Below are 23,602 nucleotides of genomic sequence, written 5' to 3' on the forward strand. Positions count from 1 at the left end.
CAGGCTACCCAAGCGTCGGCCGTCCCTTTCTAGCGTTGAGTGTGCCGCCGGGACTTGACCACCGCCTTCCTCTCCGGTGAACTCTTTCTGTTTTTATGCCCTCGTGACTCTCGCACCAGTATTCCAAGCATGTTATATTTTTTTTCTTACTTCATTTATTATTAGACCAGTCATGTCTTTTCAAAATACATTTTTTTGTGTGATTGCATAAACGGCCTCGTTACTGCCCGATGACGACCGAGTCATCGCAGGTTTCCGTACAGAAACACGAGCGTCTCGTCTAGAGCTTTGTCTCTCGATACAGCTCGTTACATTGGCGTCCAAGGCGACAGGACGAAGCCGTTTATTGCATTAAAAATTACTGTTCCCTGGTTATATTTTGCTAAAAAAGACAGATCAAAGATGAATTCGGATTTAACGGCACTGGCGTTGCGCATGGGGCTAGAGGGAGCTGAGTTAAGGGCTTGGGTAGAAGAACGGGAGTCTCGAGCTCGAGAAGAGAGGGCTGCAGAACGTGAAGCAGGGAAAGAGAAGATGGAGCAGATGGAGTTAGAACGGCGACTTCAGGAGGAATGCCAGAAGACTATACAGTTGCGTCTTCAACTCGCTCAGGCTGAACGCGTTAGAGAGTCAGTGGTGGCTGACCAAGGCCGACCAGTTCGAGTATTTCCTACCATTAATCCTCACAATTTCATGCCAGGGTTTAACGAGAACCGGGAAGACTTAGACGCATACCTAAAAAGGTTTGAGAATGTTGCTACCGGTCAAGAATGGCCAAAAAACAAGTGGGCCATGGCCCTAAGTTTGTGTTTGAGCGGGGAGGCTCTCAAGGTCTTTGGTCGTCTGTCGCCAGAAGAGGCTCTAGATTATGACAGAACCAAGTTGGCGCTACTGCAACGATTTCGTTTCACGGCGGAGGGCTACCGTGAAAAATTCCGACACAGCAAGCCACAAGATGGGGAAACGGGCGTGCAGTACGCAACGAGGCTAACAAGCTTCTTCGACAGATGGGTTGAGATGTCGAAAACGGAAAAAGAATACTCCTCAGTTCGGAATCTCATAGTAGCGGAGCAATTTATAAACAACTGTCAAGATAAAGTGGCGCTATTTTTGCGAGAGAAAAACTGCCGTAAGCTTGAAGAGATGGCGGAAGCGGCCGACAATTTCTTAGAAGCTCAGCGACAGTAAAACTTGCTTGTTTTCCGTGACAAAGGGGAGAACACTCCTGCAGGAAAAGGCGGTAATTCAACTTCAAAGGCTTCCACTCGATGTTTTGTGTGTGACAAGACTGGTCACAGAGCTGCAGAATGCCGCGCTCGGACAAGGCAGCCATACTGTGGGTATTGTCGTAAAACTGGGCACGACACCCAAGCGTGTACCAAGATACCCAGCACTACCCGGAAAGCCTCATGTATATGGTCGCAAAGGGAGAACCTTAACAAAGTCGAGCAGGTGGAGGACGAAAAAAGCGAAGAGAGTATGGCTAGTGCAGTGAATACCGAACCAAGGGTGACGAGACATCAGATGCCCGTGTTGCAGGGCGTGATATTCGGCAAGACTGTCTCAGTATTACGGGACACAGGAAGTAATACGATGATTGTACGGCGTTCCCTCGTGCCAGACGGAGCACTTACGGGAACCAAGGCAACATTGTTCTTGGCGGATGGAAGTAGAATGAAGGTTCCAGAGGCAAAGGTGGAAATTTTTTCACCATACTTTTCAGGCGTATGCATCGTAAAATGCATGATTTCCCCGTTATGCGACATTATCGTGGGAAATGTGCCCGGATCACGTCAGGCTCACGACCCTGATACAACATGGAAAAAGAGAACAAAGCAGTTCGCTGCAGCGGCTGTCGCCATGGGCACTAGCTGTGGCGGATCGGTACTGTACCGGCCTCGTGAATCAAACCAAATGATCCCGCGCAAGGAGAGCAAGACACCGGCGAGCCACATGCATCTACCGCCGTTTCTGGCAGCATTGTCGAGCAAGCCACCCATTAAGTCACCGTCGCCGAACACCGCGACGCGCGTGCAGGGACCTCCGAGGGCGGCTGCCTTCAAGACCAAGGACTTCGCGTCGACAGTACCACTTCCGTTTCCGCTGAGAGCTGCTTTCGCAGCCAACGAATGCTGTGCCTCCCCGGCCCTTCCAAAGAAAAATGAGACATCCGGTACGAACTCCGGAACCGGCCAAGGTTCCAGTGGCGGCGGCGGAAAGTCCAAGGCAGCCGGAGGTGGAAACATGACTGCGCGTCGATCTAACAACGGCGGTGGCGTTCGCGAGTCTGACATGCTAGGGGCCAAGCCAAAGAAGCCGCCTCGCCTGAATAACATGACCTTCACAAAGTCATCGGAACGGTCAAGTGGAAACTCGTCGTACAACAGCGGCAACAAGGCGTTCAGCCGAACGCCGCCATCTAGGAACAGCCCGAGGGTGTACAGTTCCACAGTTCTCAAAGATTTCAACTCTCCTAGCAAGCAGGACAACGGCCGCGGTGCGGCGACTGATTACAAGCCTATGTTTTCAGTGCCCAGGGAGACTCCGCCGAAGGAGCAACGAAGCGCACGACAGGAAAGAAGAGTCAAGTGCAAGGCTGAGATTGTAGGCACTAGTGTGGGCAATAGAAAAGTCTCGCATCTTTGTGTATGGAACGCAGTTTGTTGTGCAAACTGATCATCAACTATTAAAATATCTAGCTAAGGCCAAACACCTGAACAGCAGAGTACTGAGATGGAGTCTGGCATTACAAGAAAAGTCTTTTGTGATTCAACATATTAGAGGCTCAGATAATTCAGGTGCCGATTTCATGAGTAGGCTGTAACCTAAGTTTTCATAGAAATGTATTGCAACTGATTTATAGTTTGTCTACAATGTATATTTCTGAACCACGTGGTTTATTCATCAGAAGAAAACAGTCATCGTGCCATGGCTGACTACATGTTTTTTTCTTGTTTTTTTATGTGTAAGGGTGTGTGAACATTTATTGTGGACATATATCACCTCTATTCACTGGTGCGGTGCAGTGGTCTTGTGCGGACACGTGGTGATTGCGACTAAGACGTGGCTAGAAAGTTTTTTTTAGAAAGAAAAAAAAACTTTTTCCGAAGGAGGGGCATGTGTGATGAGTGAAGTGGCCGTGCGTGATCGGAAAGATAGAGTTGTGTTTGAAGTGCGCGCCACAGAGACAGTCGAAGAAGACGACGCAGGAAAATCAGGGTAGTGGGGTGGTGCGAAGAAGAAGAAGGACGGAGGCAGACGTGGCTGGAAGGAAGAAGCAAGGTTGAAGAACCAGGGTGTGAGAGCAGTGACCCGTCGGGTTGCGGACTCGAGGTCTCAGCGGGCTCCCACCTGGGGCCATACCAGCCGTCCTTGCAGTTCGGGCCTGGCGTGGGCGAAACGTCGCCAGGACGTTTCCGCCAGGCGAGTCCGGCACTCACGGCAGCGAGCGCCAGCCAGCGTTCGAGAGAGGCAAGGCAAACGCCATGCGTGCTCCAGGTCAACGACCTCCGCAGTGAGCCGCGTTCTTGGCCGCGGCTGTCATTGGACTTACCAGGCTACCCAAGCGTCGGCCGTCCCTTTCTAGCGTTGAGTGTGCCGCCGGGACTTGACCACCGCCTTCCTCTCCGGTGAACTCTTTCTGTTTTTATGCCCTCGTGACTCTCGCACCAGTATTCCAAGCATGTTATATTTTTTTTCTTACTTCATTTATTATTAGACCAGTCATGTCTTTTCAAAATACATTTTTTTTGTGTGATTGCATAAACGGCCTCGTTACTGCCCGATGACGACCGAGTCATCGCAGGTTTCCGTACAGAAACACGAGCGTCTCGTCTAGAGCTTTGTCTCTCGATACAGCTCGTTACACTGGCATAATGCCGTCTGTGTGCTGTTTGTGGAAAATTTCGTTTTAAAACTACCGCTTATTTTTTTCTAAAGCACATTCGGTCTACCTGTTAAGTAAATGTGCTTCTGTAAGGTATTTGAAGCTCAATAATATTAGTGCAATTTTCTTTGCCACACTCGCTTCCAAGAATAAAGCCAAAATGTGTTATGTTTGCATTTTTATTGCAATATTGCACTTTGTATGAATATCTGAGCAGTGAATACTTACTCCACAGAAGGTATATTTTGAGGAAAAAATATCTTTAGACCTCTCAAGCTGCTGAAATATACGAGAAAATATCACGAATTTCACAAAATCGTGATTTTGTTTGTATTAAGATGCAGATTGCTCCATGTTGTGATACAATGAAAACTCATCATTATACCTAAACTGTAAGAAAATGAAATTCTTTCTGTAATAAAAATCTTATCGCAAAAAGAACAGGAAAGAGCGCTGTCAACTGAATTTTATTGAAGGTGCTACGAGCGTTTTTATACTGAGCACAAGACCAGGGCTCATCTGCAACAACACATGTGGGACCATGACAAAATAATTTTAACCGAGAAAAGAATACTCTTTTTCGGAAAAGATAAGTGAAGGTGTACTGATGCATTGATCGTTGGCCCTCCTGATAAAGAGTTCTAAAATCTCTAATTTTTTCTGCTTGCTTTTTTTTTTTCAGAAACCGTGTTTTATGAAACCAAGTACTACACTTACATTCTTTACGGTGTCCGGCCATGAGACTACTTTAGCCCTTCTTAACATTTAAAGCATGCTGTCTTGCTTGATCATTGAAGCATCGCCCAGTTTGTCCTATGTTTACTTTTCCACGTGTTAGCGGTCTCTCATACACATTAGATTGGCATTCAGTAAACCTATTCTAGTGACGAATGGTGCAAGATTGACTATTCCTGTTGCTGTAAGTACATGCACTTTTGAAAGTTTGCAAGGGGTGGAAAACAACATTGTCATATCTGCTGGCTCTTTTCCTAAAATTGTAAGACACCTTGTGTACGTAGTACCGTGTAACATGCAAAGGTGATTGGTCATTCTCTTTTTCTTTTGGTCCTGTTTCCTTTAACTTTACTTTCTGCAGGAGGGTTTCGCAAACAAGTGTGATGATGCTGCTGGGGTATTGGCTGGTGCTATCAGCCCAGGAGTGCTAAGAATGTTCTGCCTTTTGATAGTGGGCATTCAAAATTAGTAGAAACAGGAATTGATACCGCATGTATTCAGGCCACCCTTCAGAAGTCATGTTAGCACAAGGGTGAGGTCAGGCTTAAAAACCAGATTAAAAGACTAAAAGGTGCTGGGTATCCCAACAGAATCATCACACCTGTTTGCAAAACCCTCCTGCAGAAAGTAAAGTTTAAGAAGACAGGACCAACAAAAAACAATGACCAAAACCTTTGCATGTTATACCACATCACGTGTCTCACAATTAAAAAAATAGCCAGCAGATATGATATTAGCGTGTTGTTTTCCACCCCTTGCAAGCTTTCAAAAGTGTCTGTACTAAACAGCAACAGAAATAGTCAATCTTGCCCCATTCGTCACGAGAATAGGTTTACTTAATGCCAATTTAACGTTTGTAGAAGTATTTTTTATCAGGTAAACCAATGATCAGTGCATCACTACACGTTCAGTTATCCTTTCCGAGAGAGAGTATTCTTTTCACAGTTAGAATTATTTTGTAGTGCTCACACGTGTCGTCGCGCATGAACACGGTTCTTGTACTCCGTATAAAAGCACTCGTATCACATTCATTAAATTCAGTTGACAGTCGGTGCTCTTTCCTGTCCTTTCTGTCTCTTCCTGAAGTTGTCGCGCTGTGACTAGCACACAACCACGATGAACCAACTCACCCAAACTAAGCTCTTGTTACGTAACACGTAGACCGAGTTTCGTATAGAAAGAAGGAGCGGTGCTTTTAAAATAAAAATTTTCACATGCAACACCTAGACGGCATTCCAGGAAGTTCAGAGGGCAGCCACGTGACCAAATATTTGTCCTCTCCTAAATATTCCAGAAGTTCACTATTTTCAATGCAGCACGAGTTTTTCGAATACATTTGAGATGGTTGCCAAAATGGCTGGGACATTTGGCATAAAGTGATCCAGCTGTGTCATTAGCCATAATTATGCATTACCTCTTTTGTTTTTTGTGGGTCCTGACTCAGTTTTTTGTTTGTTTTAGCTTATTGTGTTTCTGATCATTGTATTGGTTTCTTAAGTATTCGCTAAAGTTATATGTGCGAAAACCCGTATATGTTTGCATGTACATCATTTCTCATAACCAATTGTTATACATCCAAGAATACAAAGCATAAACCACTGTGATTGTATACATTTGAAAACACTATCTATAGATATTTTTGTGTGCATCACTTCTTGGGAAAGATTGTGTACATGAAGGCGTATATAGTGAAATCATGGTGATTGTATATATTTGAAAGAATCATAAGTATATATTTGCCTGTATTTCATTCCTATTAACCGATTGTGTGCATGAAGGAGTATTAAGCTGGAAACCAGTGGGATTGTAGATACTTGAAAGAATTATAGGGATATATTAGCATGTATTTCATTTGTAGTCTCTGTGTACTTAAAGCAGTATACTAAACTGAAACCAGTGTAATTGTATGTTGCAATAAGAATTGTCAATAAAGTGAAACTGAAAATATATAATAAACATTTGAGGTGTTGCATGTGTAGTGTACGTATACGTGAACATATATCTGGTGAAAAAGTTGTGTGGCAGAAGAAAAATTTATGTTTTATTTGCCTATTAAATAAACGCAATATGCATGAGCAGCAAGGCTTCATTTTCTGTAACGCGCATTATGCATATACTGTGAAGTATATATAGATCCAGCACAAGTTCATACACGATTGTACGCGTTTATATTTTTGCCCACACGCAATGAATGGAGCTCGACAGGTGGTGCACCATCGATAATCAGGACCACTTTCTTCAAGTAGTGTGTAATCAGTGCATGCTGATATCTATTAGTGCAGTCTAAAAGAATACTGGCACCCCTGCCATGGGCACTCAACACCCTTGTGCACCCTTCTCGCACCCTCCTCAGAGGGTGCTAAAAAAGTGAAGGACATCGAAGGCACCCTTCCTTAAGGGTGTTTTTGTAACACCCTGCAGTTTTTTTACATGTACACCCTATTCTAAGGGTGCATGGTAAAGCACCCTTTTTGAAGGTGCTGAATTCACACCCTTAGGGTGTCGTCCACGGGACAAGCTCATTTAGACCCTTCTGGGTGTAAAATTTTTTACTGCGTATACGGCGTCGTCACACCCCCATAAAGGCGCACCCGCGCTGCAAAAAAATAAAATAAAATATATGCGCCGCCCGAAATCATCTTGCAACGGCTTCTGCATTGAGTGCGGACTAGCTTGGAGTCTGAGGACGACAGCACCTCAGCTTCATGTTTTATGGCGACGATGTTTTACGTCAGCCTGAGACATCCACAGCAGGTCATGGGTTATTTTGTTGTTTGTTTTTGTTGTTGTATACTGCCTCAAGTTGTCTCCTCCATCGCAAGGTAGCTGCTGAACTTTGTGCACAATCTTATAGCTACTCTGGTTACGTGCGAGGTTCACACGTCGCTGGGGCGCGGTCTGCTGGCGCCGGCTGCAGACCTTCTCGTCAAGATCAAGACTACCGGAGCATTTTAGGACAGCACACAATATTGCTGTTTTTCTGTGCAAAAACTCACAGAAATGATATGCAAAAACGCACAGAAAAAATATGCCTAGAGGAATATATTGGAACCTAAGCGGTGTGAGGTGTATCATGGAAAAAGGTGACGCTATAGACGAAATAGCAAAGTTCATTGGACATCTGATTTATATAGAGATTATTCACAACCAGGGCATCTATCTATATTGAAACACCTGCAGGCTCTGATAGAAAAAAAGCTGAAAATTGCCGAGAAAAATGTACGAGCTCAGCTGTGCCTCACCAAACACCAAGCAGTGCTTCATCGCATGGCACAAGCAACGAAGCAGAACCTCGCCTCCAATTTTCTTCATCTATGTGAATAAAAACATTGTGTATTTTATTTTATTCTGATTTTATTGCGCCTTATTCCTCGCTAATTGCGTGAGCGAGAGAAAAGAAAGACCAACAAAAAGACTTAAAAAGCAAGGCTGTTTTATTGGCCAAATGACGTACTTGCGATATGCACAAGGAACTTCGCAGATGAATTAAATCATCAGGACATAAATAAAGCGTGCAAGGTGTGCGCAAAACCACCACGCAAAAGTGAGCGACGCCTCGTTGACCCGGCCACGTGCCGAACTAAACACAACCTCTCATAGCAAATCGCCTAGATACGCCCCCCCCCCCCCCCATTTATGGCACTAGACTGAAAATTGGGGCGATAAACCATTTAGTCAGGTGTCAGCTAAACCGTAAATTAACTTTGACGTATATAAAATTACGACTACTTGAAAAAAAATTAGAGTTTTTAGTATGTTTACTTTCCCCTTTTCATCTAGCCACGCTTCAATCATCGACGGGCGTTGATGCCTGTAGCAATACGTTTTCGCAACTTTTCGTTCCAAGTTTCGCGACTCTTATAATTGGATTTGACGTTGGCGTTGCAAATAAATAGACAAGGCGTTGGTTCTTTTGTGGGAGCATCGCACTGTGCATTGTGCGGCATGCGCTGTTGCCGCAAAACCGTGGCGAACAGCGGTATAATATTGGTTAGGTCAATATAAGTTACGTCATCTATGATGACGCGTACATGGTCCAGAAACCGAATTTCGGGGACGACGGGAGTCAAATATGGAACATTGGCAGGTGATTGGCGTGAATTCCCCACAACTAATGCGAAGCAATCGTTGCTGTTTTACGTCCGAAAATCAGGATACGATTACAATAATAACTGATGGCGTTAGTGATGTCCCAAAACCACGACATGATTATGAGAGACACCATTGTGGAGGGTTCCGGAAATTCTGATCACCTGGTTTTCTTAATCGCGCACCTAAATCTAAATACACGAACCGCGAGCATTTGCGCCTCCATCAGAAACGTGGTCGCCGCGGCCGGGATTCGAATCCGCGACCTGCAGGTTAGCAGTCATGCACCATGGCGTCAAGGCCAAGGTCTATTAAAATAGGTCGCGAAGGCTCGGGCGAAAAGCGGTTCACAAGCTATTGCGAGCGACATCAGCATGGTGAGTTACTGCGATTGAGGCGTGACTATGTGTGGAGAGAAGAAACACTAACAGTGAAAAACCAAGTTTGATTCAAAGTCGATGCAATCAATAGGTTATACGAATGATATTTACTTTCACTAACAACATTATGTAGGTGTAATGAACACAGAGTTCAAGACGATATTTATTATTTCGGAAATTATTTTCGTTAGCGCCATCTGCCCACGCTATTATAAGTCAGTGCAGCCCTTGCGCTACATGGATATACATAGTAAGGCCCACTCGTAACATCCGTCTGCGAACACACAACCCCTCACGTGTTTTAGTGTTCTGCGCTTGCTTGCGCTCTCGGCTGTGCGCGAAATGGTTAGGTGCGCTTTATGGTTGGTGAACGTCTTCGGTGCAGTGTCCAACGGGCAGCGGAACGATGCGAATTGCATTTAGCGCCGACTGCTTTCGTCAGTAGCAGCTGCGGGAATGATGTGCTGTGCAAGCATGCAGAAGCAACAAAGGTGCGCCTAGTGAACTATGTGTTCTGGATAAGAAACGATGACAATAGTTCAGAGTGCACTTCTCGCTGGACTTCCATCCACCGGTATTCCTGCAGCCTCATTTCCTTCTTGAGCATGCAGTGCCTACTAAGCATGCAGTGCCTGCTATATTGCAAAGTTACCTATCACGGTACTATTCGCAGGTCTTCATTGACATACGTAGTGGTAATTTGTCGAATAATAATGCAAAAAAAAGTTTACGCAGGGACTTGTTTTTATTACCATTTTGTGCAGTGTAATAAATTTGAGTTATTGTGAGCCTTGAACAAAACTAAAATGTCTGAATTTTGGCGACACAAGGCGTCATTTCTTTCTGTTAAAACAGAAAATTGCAAGCATTGTGCATGGTAAGAATCCTGGGTATGTGTGAAACAAATAAGCCACGCTGCGGATATAACATGCATACGCTGCTACGCTGTTGGTTGCCTTAATCCATCAACGAAAGATGCCACGAACGGCGAAGAAAAGTTAGAATAATAACTTTTCTTGTAAAACTGAGGCAAAGTGATCAGTAGTACATTTACTCATCACTATTTAGTCACGAGTCCGTATTATATTAGCAGGCGTTCACTTGAAGCGCACTCGTGGATGACTCGCCGGCGATCGCCTTAGCGCGAGTCCTTAACGATCAGTGGCCTATGAAAAATAATTTGAGATCAAATTTCGTGCTAAAGCACACAAAATGACGTCACTTGTCTACCAGCTATTACGTCAGATCCGCTTTATTTTTTATTCCAGCGGAAGTTTTTCCTTATCACATAAATGGCACTAAGCCTCATGAGCAGCTGATAAGCCACCATTTCCTGAACGTGTGGGATTCTAAGGAGCCGTCGCTACCAGTCTACATATACTTTGACTATAGGCCACCATGGCCGGAGAACCAAGATATCGGAGCATAAGCAAATCTTTAGCCCCTGTTCTTTACAGCACGCCTAAATCTAAGCGCACGATCCTCTATAGTGTTTCGTATCTGCCGAAACGCAGTCGCCGTGGCCTTCAAGTGAGCAATCGAATGTCCGGACGACTGGACCAGCGTTGGCAACCTGTGGCCCACGAGATTGCGACCCGGCACCATGGGTGCCGCCTAGGGTGCAATCGAGGCTCCCCTCTAGCCAAGCCTGCACTTGCCCCACCTAAGGGATCCGCCCTTCTTGCATGGCTCTGTTCGATTCACTTGTTTAATCGATCAACAAATATTTGTTTACTGGTTCGGATATTACCCGATAAAGGTGCTTTTTCTTGTCAGTTAATCTGGGCGCTTAGAGGGGCGAATTAAGAAAGGCTGAAAGAGAGGTTACACTCACGCACGACCCAATTTATTCGCTTGATGGAACGAACGTGGAAATGACAAGGACGTGACAGTTTAGTAAACGGCATTATTTGGTTTGTTAACGACCACTCATAACTGCCGCTGATCCTCCAAAAAAGGATAAACATACGGCACAGAAAAATAAACTGGACCGAAATTCAGACGATACCAGATACTTGAAGTTGTAAAGAATCGTCGAACAAAGAGTATATGCTGAGTGGTTGGGAACGCAAAAATGACACTATGTGGTGGTACGTATTGCGGGCGAGTCTTCAAGTTTTAGCGACGGTAGATGACAAAACGACACGAAACAGCAAACTACTTCTTGAGTCACAACGTCGTCCAGCCTCGTTCTTTCTTCGTTACAACATACATGTATGAACTACCAGTTATAAGTAGCCCATCAGTCTGATTTCTTGAACTTGTCGACAACACTGATGATTATCGAAACAGAAAATAGTTTAGGAGCCCTTCCCTTAACGGGATAGTGGGGAAAAATAAAGCTCGATAGGTGCACACCTGCTTTCTTTTTATCTTTCTTTCTTTCTTTCCTCCCTTCCTTCTTTTATCTTTCTTACTTTCTTTCTCGACGACATATTGATCGCTAACAGACGGGGACATGAGAGAGACGAGAACACAATGCACTAACGTACACAATTTTATCCAGTCTATTCACTAGCGAAGCAGCAAAGTTCTTCCTGTCTTTCTCTCTTCTTTCTTTATCTTTTTTTATCGCTCGCTTTATATGCTTCTCTTGTTCCTTGCTCTCCTTTTTCTCCTTTCTCTCGTCCTTTCCTTTTCTCATCCTCCCTTTTTATCTCTCTCACCTTCGATTTCCTCAAACTCTTTCCTTTTGCTTTTATTTTTTCTATCTCTTTTTGTCTATCTGGCCTTTTTTATTTTTTTCCTATATCTTGTTCTTCCTCTCTTTCTTTCTATCTCTCTTCTTTTTTTTTCTTGCCATGAAATTCCGGAACGCTCCCTCCAAACTGTTTTCCTTCTCCACGCCGGAAATGGGACCTTCATTGATGTACAGCAACTTAGGGAGCCTTCATGTGTGCGCGCACAGAGTTTCTCACAAATACCTAGAGGGAGGTGTGGCGCCACCGTCTATGCGAATTTCTTAAGGGGCAAGGTTGGACGCTAGGAGTCGCAGAGTGCGGACGCACGTTGTGTAGGCTCCGCAGTTTTCAAATGATTTTTGTTAAAAAATTGCAAAACTTGGCTAAAGTCTCTACGCCAATCGACGGAGGAAGTTCAGCCGAACACCTGGATACCAACTATTGCAAGGTGGGCCCGCTTTTTCGGCACTGACACCGATAATTCTGAGTCGCCACGAAGATCAAACATTGCGTCTGCCGCCGCAGCGGCGGGGAGAGCTAGGTCCAACGCGTCGACGAGGACGCCTGGGGCGACCCCGGAACGCCTCGACGGCGCGTCTAGCACCACGATGGAGGTTGTAAGCGTGGAAGGAGAAGATATGCAACCGGAGGACTTTACCAACGACGCCGGATGGTGCGAAGTCCGCAGAAGAAACATCACGAAAACATCTGGAGGGATTTCAGGCCCGAAGAGAACCATGCTAAGAGACGCTGCTGCGCCGACGGGCGCGCCTGGGGACAGCAAGTGGAAAGGTGAACGAATCATACGACAAATTGCTAATGCAAGCAGACTTCCTCGTCTACCGGCAGAAGACTACAAAGTGATCGTGCGACCACGAGGTGGACTCAGCGTTTCGGAGCACAGGCAGGCACGCATATACTGCTGCCTGAGGAACGCCGCTGGCGTCGGTCGCGAAGCAGCAGAAGAAGACAGTATATGCATAAACTACAAGCAGAATATCGTGGTCGTCAGCACGCCGTCCGAAGAGCGAGCCAGGCGGTACGGAGCCATCACGAAGATCCGAGTGGGAGAGCAAGAACACGAAGCCAGCGCCTACAGAGCAGCGCCGGAAAACACATCTAAGGGACTCATAAGAGGGATATCCCAAGAGGAAAGTTCCGAAGATATTATAGACAACCTAGTGACAGCAAGAAACCCAAGCATATTACACGCGAAGAGGATGGGCAACACAGACAATGTAATCGTGCTCTTCGACGGACTACACGTGCCGAGATACGTGAAATACGGAGCGCTCATCGTCCGGTGCTCGCTATACAGAAAACAAATTGACATTTGCTACGAATGTGGGAGGCTGGGACACAGGGCGGACGTTTGCCCCAACCCAGACGAAAAAATATGCAGAGGATGCGGCGTGGCCAACCCGCCGCAAGAACACCAGTGTGAAGCAAGATGTCAGCAATGCGGGCAAGCTCACTTTACGGGAGACAGACGCTGCAAGGCAAAGTACAAGATACCGTATTTGGTCCGGCGAAGACGCTGGGAGCGACGAAGAAGAGAAGAAGCGGAGGCCGAAACACCATACGGCATCAACGACTACAACAAACGAGCTGGCAAAGCAACGAGCGAGAACACCCAGGGATCAGAAGGCCATCGCACAGAAGGCTCACCCCCGGGACCATACGAGGGGGACAGTCGGAAGCAGCCCGGTCGCAGACCAAGGTCGAGGACCCGGTCCAGAACCCGTTCGAGAACCCGATCGAGAACCCGATCGAGATCCAGGGCAACGTCAAGATTGCAATCCAGCCGAGGAGCGGTAGAAACTCAGGCACAGGTGAGCTTTGCAGACGCGGTCTCTGGCACTGCTGTTACACCTACACGCGCGGGGTCCGCCTTAGAACAGGAAATAACACAGATCAGACAGTTGTTAGAGCAAATAAAGCGAGAAAACGCGACGCTAAGGGAAGAGGTAAAAATGCTTAAAGTAGAAAACGCTAAGCTTAAGAACCCAAAACACTCAGAGATGACCCATACCACGCCAACACCCATTAGGGCGTCGACACCTCTTCGAGCTCCGGCGACGCCCGTTCCCGCGTCGATGAGTGGAGAAACGCCACCGCATAAACGAAGGGCAAAGGAAAACGTCGATGAGCAAAGCGACTCTACACTCGGAGAAGTAAAAGGCATGTTTCAGGAAATGTTCGTAGGTTTACAGCAGCAATTCATGCAGATGCGCGCGGACCTACAACAGCAGATAACGCAGATGCGAGATGAAATGTCTCAGAGGTTCGACACCCTCGAGGGTAGGGTAGGGCAGCTAGAAAACGTCTCGAAAGACGCCCGACCCGCAGGAGCGAGGCCGGTCAAGAGCAAGCCGTACAGCAGACCACCTGCGGCTGAGAACAGCTGCATTGAAAACTCGAGTAGCCAACATGGCGCCGCCTAATGAATACACGATTTGGCAGTGGAATTGTCGTGGGTTTCGTCGTAAGCGGGGTAACCTGCAGCAATTCGTAAAAACCAAGCAAGCACCAGATGTAATCGCCCTCCAGGAAACTGGGGGGACCGCAAAATTATCAGGATACAAATCATATAGCACTTTAGCTGAAAAAGCAACAGTAACCACACTGATACATCGTAATATAACGGCTGTAGAACACGATACTGGCGTACGCAACATAGACCACGTCCTACTAAAAATTCTCCCGTCTCGAAAAAAGGAGGGAAGCTTGTTTGTGTTGAACGTGTACAGTCCACCACGACAAAAGGTAAAGTTTGGCTCGCTTTTCCGCAAAGTGCTAAACGTAGCGGGCAGACAAGCACTGATCGTCGTGGGCGACTTTAACGCACCACACGCCGCCTGGGGTTACACCATCGAAAACGTTAAAGGCCGCAACCTGTGGAACGACGCGCAGCACGAGGAGCTCACGCTAATAACTAACCCACAAGACCCTACCAGAATGGGGAACAGCGTCAGTAGAGACACCACGCCGGACCTTACATTCATAAGGAATATATCCAACCCTCATTGGACCAACACTAACGTAAATCTAGGCAGCGATCACTACATTGTATGCACAATTTTACAAGCAGGTCCGCGTAAAAAGAAAGGTAGAAAAATAATGTTAACCGAGTGGGACACCTTTCGTAAGATAAAAGAGGACGATGCTACAGAGACCATCGAAGATATACAGAAGTGGACAGACACACTCCAGCGTAGCGTGCAGAAAGCCACCAAACATGTTCCCGAAGAGGCAGGAATGGAAGAAATGGACAGCAAGCTCTTACACATGTGGGAGGCAAAACGCAGCCTGCAAGAGCGCTGGAAAGGTCAAAAGCACAACCGGCGTCTAAGAAAGAGAATCGTCGCGCTCGACAGAGACATAGAAGACTACGCAAATAGGCTGTCCCAGCAGCAGTGGGCAGGCATGTGCACTTTCATGAACAGGCAGTTCGGAATGTCCAAAACTTGGAACATTCTCCGAGGCCTCCTTGATCCAGAAGGCACGAAAACAACACAAAGACAAAACCTGCAACGGATACTACACAGCTACGCAGGTACAGAAGCAGAGCTCTTACGCGAGCTACGCCAGACATACGTAGGAGATGCCACAAAGGCGCGACTCCCAGAGTACGAAGGGAAGGATAACGTCGACCTCGACGCCTCCATAACAGAGGCAGAGATTCGATACGAACTCGGACGACTCAATCCCAAGTCCGCCCCGGGTTCCGACGGTATAACAAATAAAACACTTCGCAACTTAGATGACGAATCCGTCACTGCTCTCACAAAGTACATAAACGAATGCTGGGAGAAGGGCGCCATACCCCAGCAATGGAAAACCGCCAAAATCATATTAATACCCAAGCCGGGCAAAAAGCCGCTCATCGGAAATCTCAGGCCCATTTCATTGACGTCCTGCATTGGAAAGCTCATGGAAAAAGTAATTTTAACGCGTCTCGTCAGATACATGGACGACAACGAGCTATACCCACACACCATGATCGGCTTTCGACCAAGACTCTCGACGCAAGACGTCATGTTGCAGCTAAAGAATCAAATCATAGACGCCGAAACGCACACCCTGGATACAAAAGCCATTCTGGGCCTTGACCTGCAGAAGGCATTTGATAACGTCACCCACGAGGCCATATTGCGCAACTTGCAAAACCTACACGTAGGTCGGAGAGTGTACGATTACATAAAAGATTTTCTCACCAACCGTAAAGCTACAATCACGGCCGGGGAAGCGGAATCCGAAGAATTCGTTCTAGGCAACAAGGAAACACCACAAGGTTCGGTGCTTTCCCCTTTCCTATTCAACGTGGCGATGCTTGGTTTACCCTCAGAGCTGGAACGCGTCGAAGGGCTTCAGCACAGTATCTATGCGGATGATATCACCCTATGGGTGACGGGCGGGAGCGACGGTCACATAGAAGAGATTTTACAACAAGCAGTAAATACGGTAGAGCGATACGTGGAGAACAATGGCCTAAAATGCTCTCCTCAAAAATCGGTGTTATTACTCTACAGACCTACAAGCAGAGGTCGCAAGCGCATTCACGAACGACACAACATCACAATCTTAGCAGGAGGTTACCCAATACCTCAGGTACAACACATAAGAGTTCTGGGACTCCGAATATCCGAGAACGGACATAACGGGGAAGCAATAAAGTTACTGGATAACAACACCCAACAAACCATTCGAATGATTCGAAGAATCGCCAACAAAAACTACGGCGTGAAAGAACACAACTTAGTGCAGCTCATCCAAGCCTTCGTCGTCAGCCGCATAGTGTATGTGACCCCATACCTCAAGTTGCAAGTGGCGGAAAAACAAAAGATAGAATGCATAATTAAAAAAGCATATAAGCAAGCCCTCGGATTACCGATCACCACGTCTAACGAAAAGTTCGAAGCGTTAGGAATGCATAACACGCTAGACGAACTTATTGAGGCTCATATGATAGCGCAATATGAACGACTCGCGCAAAGCAACACGGGAAGACACATCCTGCACAAACTTGCAATAACGTACGCTGGCCAAAGCGGCAATAAATACGATATCCCAAAAGAAACCAGAGAGCGCATCATAATACCTCCGTTACCCAGAAACATGCACCCCGAACATCACCGGGAGCGGAGGAATGCAAGAGCGAGAGCACTGCACAAGAAGTTTCAACATGACGCGGACGTGGTATATGTAGATGCAGCCGAATATACAGACGGTCGACACATGGCAATAGTCGCTTCAAATCAAGCGGGCCACCTGCTTGCTAGCGGCACCATTAAAACAGGAAATTCGGAAATCGCTGAAGAAACGGCCATAGCGCTGACGCTTGCGTCCACAAGGGCCAGCGTCGTAATCAGTGATTCTAAAACCGCGATTCATAACTTCGCTAACGGAAGGGTCTCGAAAGAGGCGTTAAGAATCTTAAATAACTTTCGCGGAGAGCGCGACGTTTATGTTATATGGACGCCCGCCCACTCCTCCCTCCCGGGCAATGAAACCGCACACACCCTAGCTCGAGAGTTAGCGAGCCGAGCAGGGGCAGGAATGACGCGGAGCCCGCGTGCGGAGAGAGACCGCATGTTCAGTTACAACGAAATTACGAAGCACTACAGATTAGGGAGGCAGCATTACCCGCCACCACACTCCTCATTAAATAAGCAGCAGGCGACAGCGTGGCGCCTATTACAAACAAACACGTTCCCAAACCCAATCGCTTATAATCATTGTTACCCGGACCTCTACTCAGACAGATGTAAACACTGCAATCAGCGGGCGGACCTCAAACACATTATCTGGGCTTGCCCCAACATCGTGAAGGGGCCAAACACATACATGAATACGGAGCAGTGGGAGACCGCGCTGCTAAGCTCAAGCATCGAGGACCAACTACAGGTCATCAGGCAAGCCGAAGATGCCGCTAGGGCCCAAGGACTCCTAGCTGCCATCTAAGGGAGGGGAGTCAACTCCTCTAACACTTGCCGTTTCAATAAAAGTTGTTTCTCTCTCTTAAGGGGCAATGTTGGAGACGCTATATGTGTCTGCGAGGCTTGTGCTGGCTGGTGTTGAGCCAGGTTTCAGCTCAAAAGTGAAAACGACTGCTTTGATAAAGCTTCTCTAAAACAAAACGTTTCTAAGCGGATCTCATTCACGAGTATTATATTCTAATGTAAAAGACCACTTACCTTGTCGGCACAACGAAATGGCTAAGGAAAGATATAGACGACAGAAAAGTGATGGAAAGAACACTCGCTTTATCGTCTGCCGAAAGACGACGTAGTCTAAAAGCAACGAAAGACGACGTAGTCCTTTAGTAAGAAATCAATCATTTTAACCTGAAGCCAGCCGTGTCTTCGAGGTATACAAATTCGAGTCAAGTTCGAAGCCCACGTATCCTGTCATTCCCTTGTATCCAGCAGCTCACTAGCGCCAGATTTCCCTGTAGGTATGATTGTGAGAAACTCTATGTGCGCGCATCTCCATTTTTTTAGGATGATGACAAGAAGGTTCTATACTATGTCTTCTGTAGTGGAGATGCACCCCGATAAGTGACGGCGGTCGCCGCCATATTGGAAAAAGAAAGACTCGGAAGCAGACGACAAAGTGCGCTTCGAAGTTCCGCCCTCGCAGTGGCCTTTGGAGACTGTGACATGCTTCTGTAAAGCAGTTAAAGAATTGACAAGTGACTTCGTGCGTCGCTTATGGCTGCACAAATTGCATCAAAAAAGACGCCTGGGATCACTTTTCACGTGTAAGTATTCTCGCTTCGTTGGCTGACGATCGCCTCTCTTTTGGCGTATTTTGTTAAATCAGAAACAATATCAAAGGTGCGCATGCGTGTAATACATGAGTATAGCTGTATGGAAGGTAACTTGAAACTTTAAATGCTCGCTAACACGACGATGTTCCTGAGTTTTAAGTTTATGGACGAATGACTTGCGGTCTGTGGCTGCACGTATCAAACATTGGAGTGAGTAGGACGTCTGAATGCCCTTTGAATTCTAAGTTTTCTGGTGTTGTTTTACAAGGCAAGACTAGCGGCGTGCATGCATATTTTTTTGGCGAGTAAATATCGAATTCAAGCATGTTTATCGATCGAGGAATTTGCAAACGAAGAGAACAATTCCTTGCCATGATTATGCGTGTTACAGGTTTTTGAAAGACAGTGCGCTGTGTTCTGCCTGGGAACGGGCTAATCAAAGAAATAGTTGGAGGGCTACGGACGGTGACCAGCTTTGTTCTATTCACTTCGAAGAATGCTGCTCCGACAGAACGGGCCAGACAACCAGACTGCGGCCTGGCAGTGCACCTTCGATTTTTCCTGCTGTGCGAGCGCATCTGCAAAAATCTGTTAGTTTCTACCTCCTTGACGTATAGATTCAATAGGATGTAGTCATAAAAATAAGCAACTGCGCCTAAAACAAAATGAGATACCTTTGAAATCTGTTCTCTTTTGCCGACGAAACCGAAACCAAAACGCCAATAGACGAAGTTATCAAAATGAGTGAGTGGCGTTATATCAAACATCAAGCTAGTTTGTTTCTAGGCTCTGAAGGCTGCGCTTTCCATGACAACACACGTCGCTGACGGAAGTTGATGAATATCATGCATAACTAACGCCACTGCAATCGTTCTTATAAACGGTTCATTTGGGGTACGTTTCCTGGAGTTTGTCGGTTGCACGCGACATTGGTGCTTTTGTTTTGGTTCCGCCTGTAAATTGATTAGAATTCGATAACTCGAGAAATAATACTGGCGACTCCGAGTTTACTTAATTACCTCTCTTTTCTAACTTTAGCTTTCATTACTTCAACTTCCTTATATATATTCTCTGGTAATCTGACGACACACACACAAGCACATATATGAAAGAGGCGAGCAAATGTCGCGTTCGCCTTCATCTTTAGTATCTGCAAGCACATTTCTTAAAACACCTAGTATATACTACAACCCTTTTGTACCGCAATAGTGCGCCAACAAACTGGATATGCGAAGCATCCCTCGACAACAGATTGATCTGAAAGCGTGCAGCTGACAATGGGTGCATGAAATAATTTGTTTCATAAACAAGAAGAGGCATTTATTCGTTGGTGTAACCTAAAAGTGGTTTCCATCTCATTTTTTTTTAATCGTAGAACTGCAAACTGACGCGCGCAGCGCGCGTATTCCATTGCTGTCTAAAGCGGTTTCGTTTTGTTTTTCCTCTAGCAATATGGCCGCCGGCGGCTTGACTTGCTCCCGTTGGGCGGCAGCCGGGACTGCCACTACCAGTAAAATGTGGAGGGCTCAGTATGCCAAACCTTGAGGTAATGTGCCGCATGTTGGCTCTCGAAAACACCTGGGCAACTCATCGTATCGAGGCAGGCAACTCATAGGGTATCTGCTAGGTACCTCTAGAAGGTTTTTTGGCTTAACAAACGAAATGGGACCAGCTGCTGAGCAGCCACCAGCGTATTACACACATGTTATAAAATCTTTGCAACAATGGCGAAACGTTTTTTCAGTTCAAGAACTGATGGAAATGTCTCCCACCGACATGAGTGAACAAATAGCATTTAAAAGTCTAACTGAGGAACAGCGCCGGAAATGCCGGGTGAAAAGACGTTGGACTCTTACAAGCACGTCCCTCTCCTCCGAAGTCCCTGGTTTAAACTGGCTTAGGGAAAGGGTGGCTTTACCAACGGCCGATCGCCTTGGAACAGTTAGGGATAAGAGTTAATGGAGAATACCTTAGTAACCTGCGCTTCGCCGATGACATTGCATTGCTGAGTAACTCAGGGGACAAATTGCAACTCATGATTACGGAGTCAGACAAGGAGAGCAGAAAGGTGGGTCTTAAAATTAATCTGCAGAAAACCAAAGTAATGTACAACAACCTCGGCAAGGAGCAGCGCTTCGAGATAGGTAATAGTGCACTTGAAGTTGTAAAAGATGATGTCTACTTAGGGCAGGTAGTAACCGCAGAGCCTAACCACGAGATTGAAGTAACTAGAAGAATAAGAATAGGGTGGAGCACATTCGGCAAGCACTTTCAAATTATGACAGGTAGATTGCCATTATCCCTTAAGAGGAAGGTATATAACAGCTGTATCTTGCCGGTACTTAGCTACGGAGCAGAAACCTGGAGACTTACAAAGAGGGTTCAGCTTAAATTGAGGACGACGCAGCGAGCAATGGAAAGAAAAATGGTAGGTGTAACCTTAAGAGACAAGAAGAGAGCAGAGTGGATTAGGGAACAAACGGGGGTTAAGGATATCATAGCTGAAATCAAGATGAAGAAATGGAAATGGGCAGGGCATGTAGCGCGTAGACAGGATAACCGCTGGTCATTAAGGGTAACTGACTGGATTCCCAGAGAAGGGAAGCGGGTTATGGGGAGACAGAAGGTTAGGTGGGCAGATGAGATTAAGAAGTTTGCGGGTATAAATTGGCAGCAGCAAGCACAGGACCGGGTTAACTGGCGGAACATGGGAGAGGCCTTTGTCCTGCAGTGGACGTAGTCAGGCTGATGATGATGATGATGAGGTATCTAAAGAAAAGTGAGAATTCAGTGCCTGCAGACAAAAGGATGACAGCGATCGCCTTGCGGCGTGGGGCGTGGCGCCCTCCGCCACATGCCCGCAATGCGGTCGCGTCGAAACGCTGAACCATGTCTTTCATGAATATATAGTAGCACGCACCTTTTGGCGCATGGTTACGAGTGTGTTCCACATAACTATACAGTGGAAGTCTCATCACTGGGATAACTTTGTCGAACCTTTAATGGCAATCGGAGCCTTCGTCTTATGGAAGCGGAGGGGACTGGCCCACCTGAGGGGACGCCCTCAGAGAGCCATGTTTCCTCTGTTGCATCGTTTAAAAAACGTAATCTGTTTTATCGGAGGAACTCTTCTGTCTGGGTGAGGGGGAATTTCTTCGACACTGGTCCTGCCCTTTTGTGTTCGTCTGCGAAAGACGGTAGGGCTTGTTTTCAGGCCTGCCTGGTATTGGTAGGTTAATCTTTGTCTAGTACTCAAGCAAATACCTTATAAATACTATGTAAATACCTCACATATAGATCTTTACATTTCATTTGTGTGTTCTTCGTTTACCATGTATTATGCATATGTAGACATACTTTTTGTAACAATTCTTGTGCATTTGTGTATGTTGTGTTCCGTGTACATATGTAAACATATCTTTTTGTAACAACTTTTGGTGTGTTTGTGGATGTTGTGTTCTGTCGCGATGTTCTGTTGGATTGTAATTGATGTTCACTGTCCATGAGAATAAATTTCTCTACCCACAGTTCGCTGACAGTGCCACTGCACATTCTGGGTGGGGCCCGCAGGATGGCTTCGCGCTCTCCCCAAGTAGAGTACCAGGTACTCTAAATTGTTAACATCTTTTTCCCAATACACACAGCTGATTTGGACTGTAAATACAGAACGGTTTTACGCTCTCCCATATTAGAGAACGAAGTCTTTAACCACTTTTAAAGGCGAATCTCCCAAAGCCGTGTGTCGTGTGTCCGCGATGTATGTAGTAGGTAGTAGTAGTCGTCGTTGTAGTAGGTAGCCATGGACTTCCACAGTCCGACTAGAGTAGCGGCACGCGCGCACTAATTTGAATTGAGAAGGACACCCATGCACGTTATTAAATGCGACGCATTTCCTAGAGAACTTCGGCGACTTTGAGCGTATCTATCTATCTATCTATCTATCTATCTATCTATCTATCTATCTATCTATCTATCTATCTATCTATCTATCTATCTATCTATCTATCTATTTATCTATCTATCTATCTATCTATCTATCTATACGACTACGACATTTAGCTCTCCTGGCCGTTTCGATCAAGGTATTGAAACCAAACATGGTATGGCATACCGCGACTGTATGGAGAACATATTTGACAGGTCATAACATGAAGATCATGACATATGTGTCATGTAACAACATGATTACATGCCCCGCTCTAGATGCGCTCGCGGCCATTTCGCTAGCTTCACTTATAGCAAATTGGGCATTACGGGACGAGAACGCATGACGAAAGTATGATACTGGTGTAAACAAGATAAACATGAGGTGCATGTCATGTAACAACATGACTACATGCCACGCTCCTGATGCGCTCGCGGTCATTTCACTAGCTTCATATGTACCAAGCACCGTATTACGCGACGCGAACGGACAACATAGGTAAAGAACACATCCAAACATAATAATGACGACCTGCGTGTCATGTAACAACATGACTACATGCCATACTCATGATGCGCTCGCGGCCGTTTCGCTAGTTTCACATATGCCAAATTTGGTATTACATGACGTAATGAATGATGAAGGTATGTGACTGTTGCAAACATGACAATCATGAGATGCGTGTCGTGTGAGAACGTGACTACATGCCACAGTCAAGGCGCTAATACATTTCGACATGACACCGTGTGTGTGCTCGCCGGCGTTGCCACGCCAGGCGCCAGTCCTGCCATATACTCGCAGGGGCGCGCCGCGCTGCTTTGACGCATGCGCGTTTCAGCGCGTTTGGCGTCCCTCCGTAGCGAAAAGAGGGAGACGTCTGGGTTACGCGTCGGCGGGAAACGCAGCACGTCGCATTTCACAAAGGTTGCCGTAGGGCCGCGCCAACGGACGCTGGTCGTGCTGGTCGCGCCTGGCGTCACTATAGAGTGCTCGCGTTTTGCTAACGTAGCGTCGCTGTGCCCATTGTGCGCGCGCGACGATGCTACATTGGAGTATATTGGGCCCTTCATGTTGCACTCGCGGCCGTTTTGATAACTCCACATATACCTACTTTGGTGTTACGTGACGTCAATG

The 23,602-nt window shown here is 46.4% G+C and overlaps 1 pseudogene; it reads left to right on the top strand.

Annotated features, from left to right (window-relative positions):
• Positions 1-1,860: 1,860 nt before the first annotated feature.
• The window catches only part of LOC119187077 (uncharacterized), a 62,903-nt pseudogene continuing 41,161 nt past the window's right edge, over positions 1,861-23,602 (top strand).

Source organism: Rhipicephalus microplus, chromosome 6 (assembly GCF_043290135.1).
Source record: "Rhipicephalus microplus isolate Deutch F79 chromosome 6, USDA_Rmic, whole genome shotgun sequence".
NCBI classification, from domain to species: Eukaryota; Metazoa; Arthropoda; class Arachnida; order Ixodida; family Ixodidae; genus Rhipicephalus; species Rhipicephalus microplus.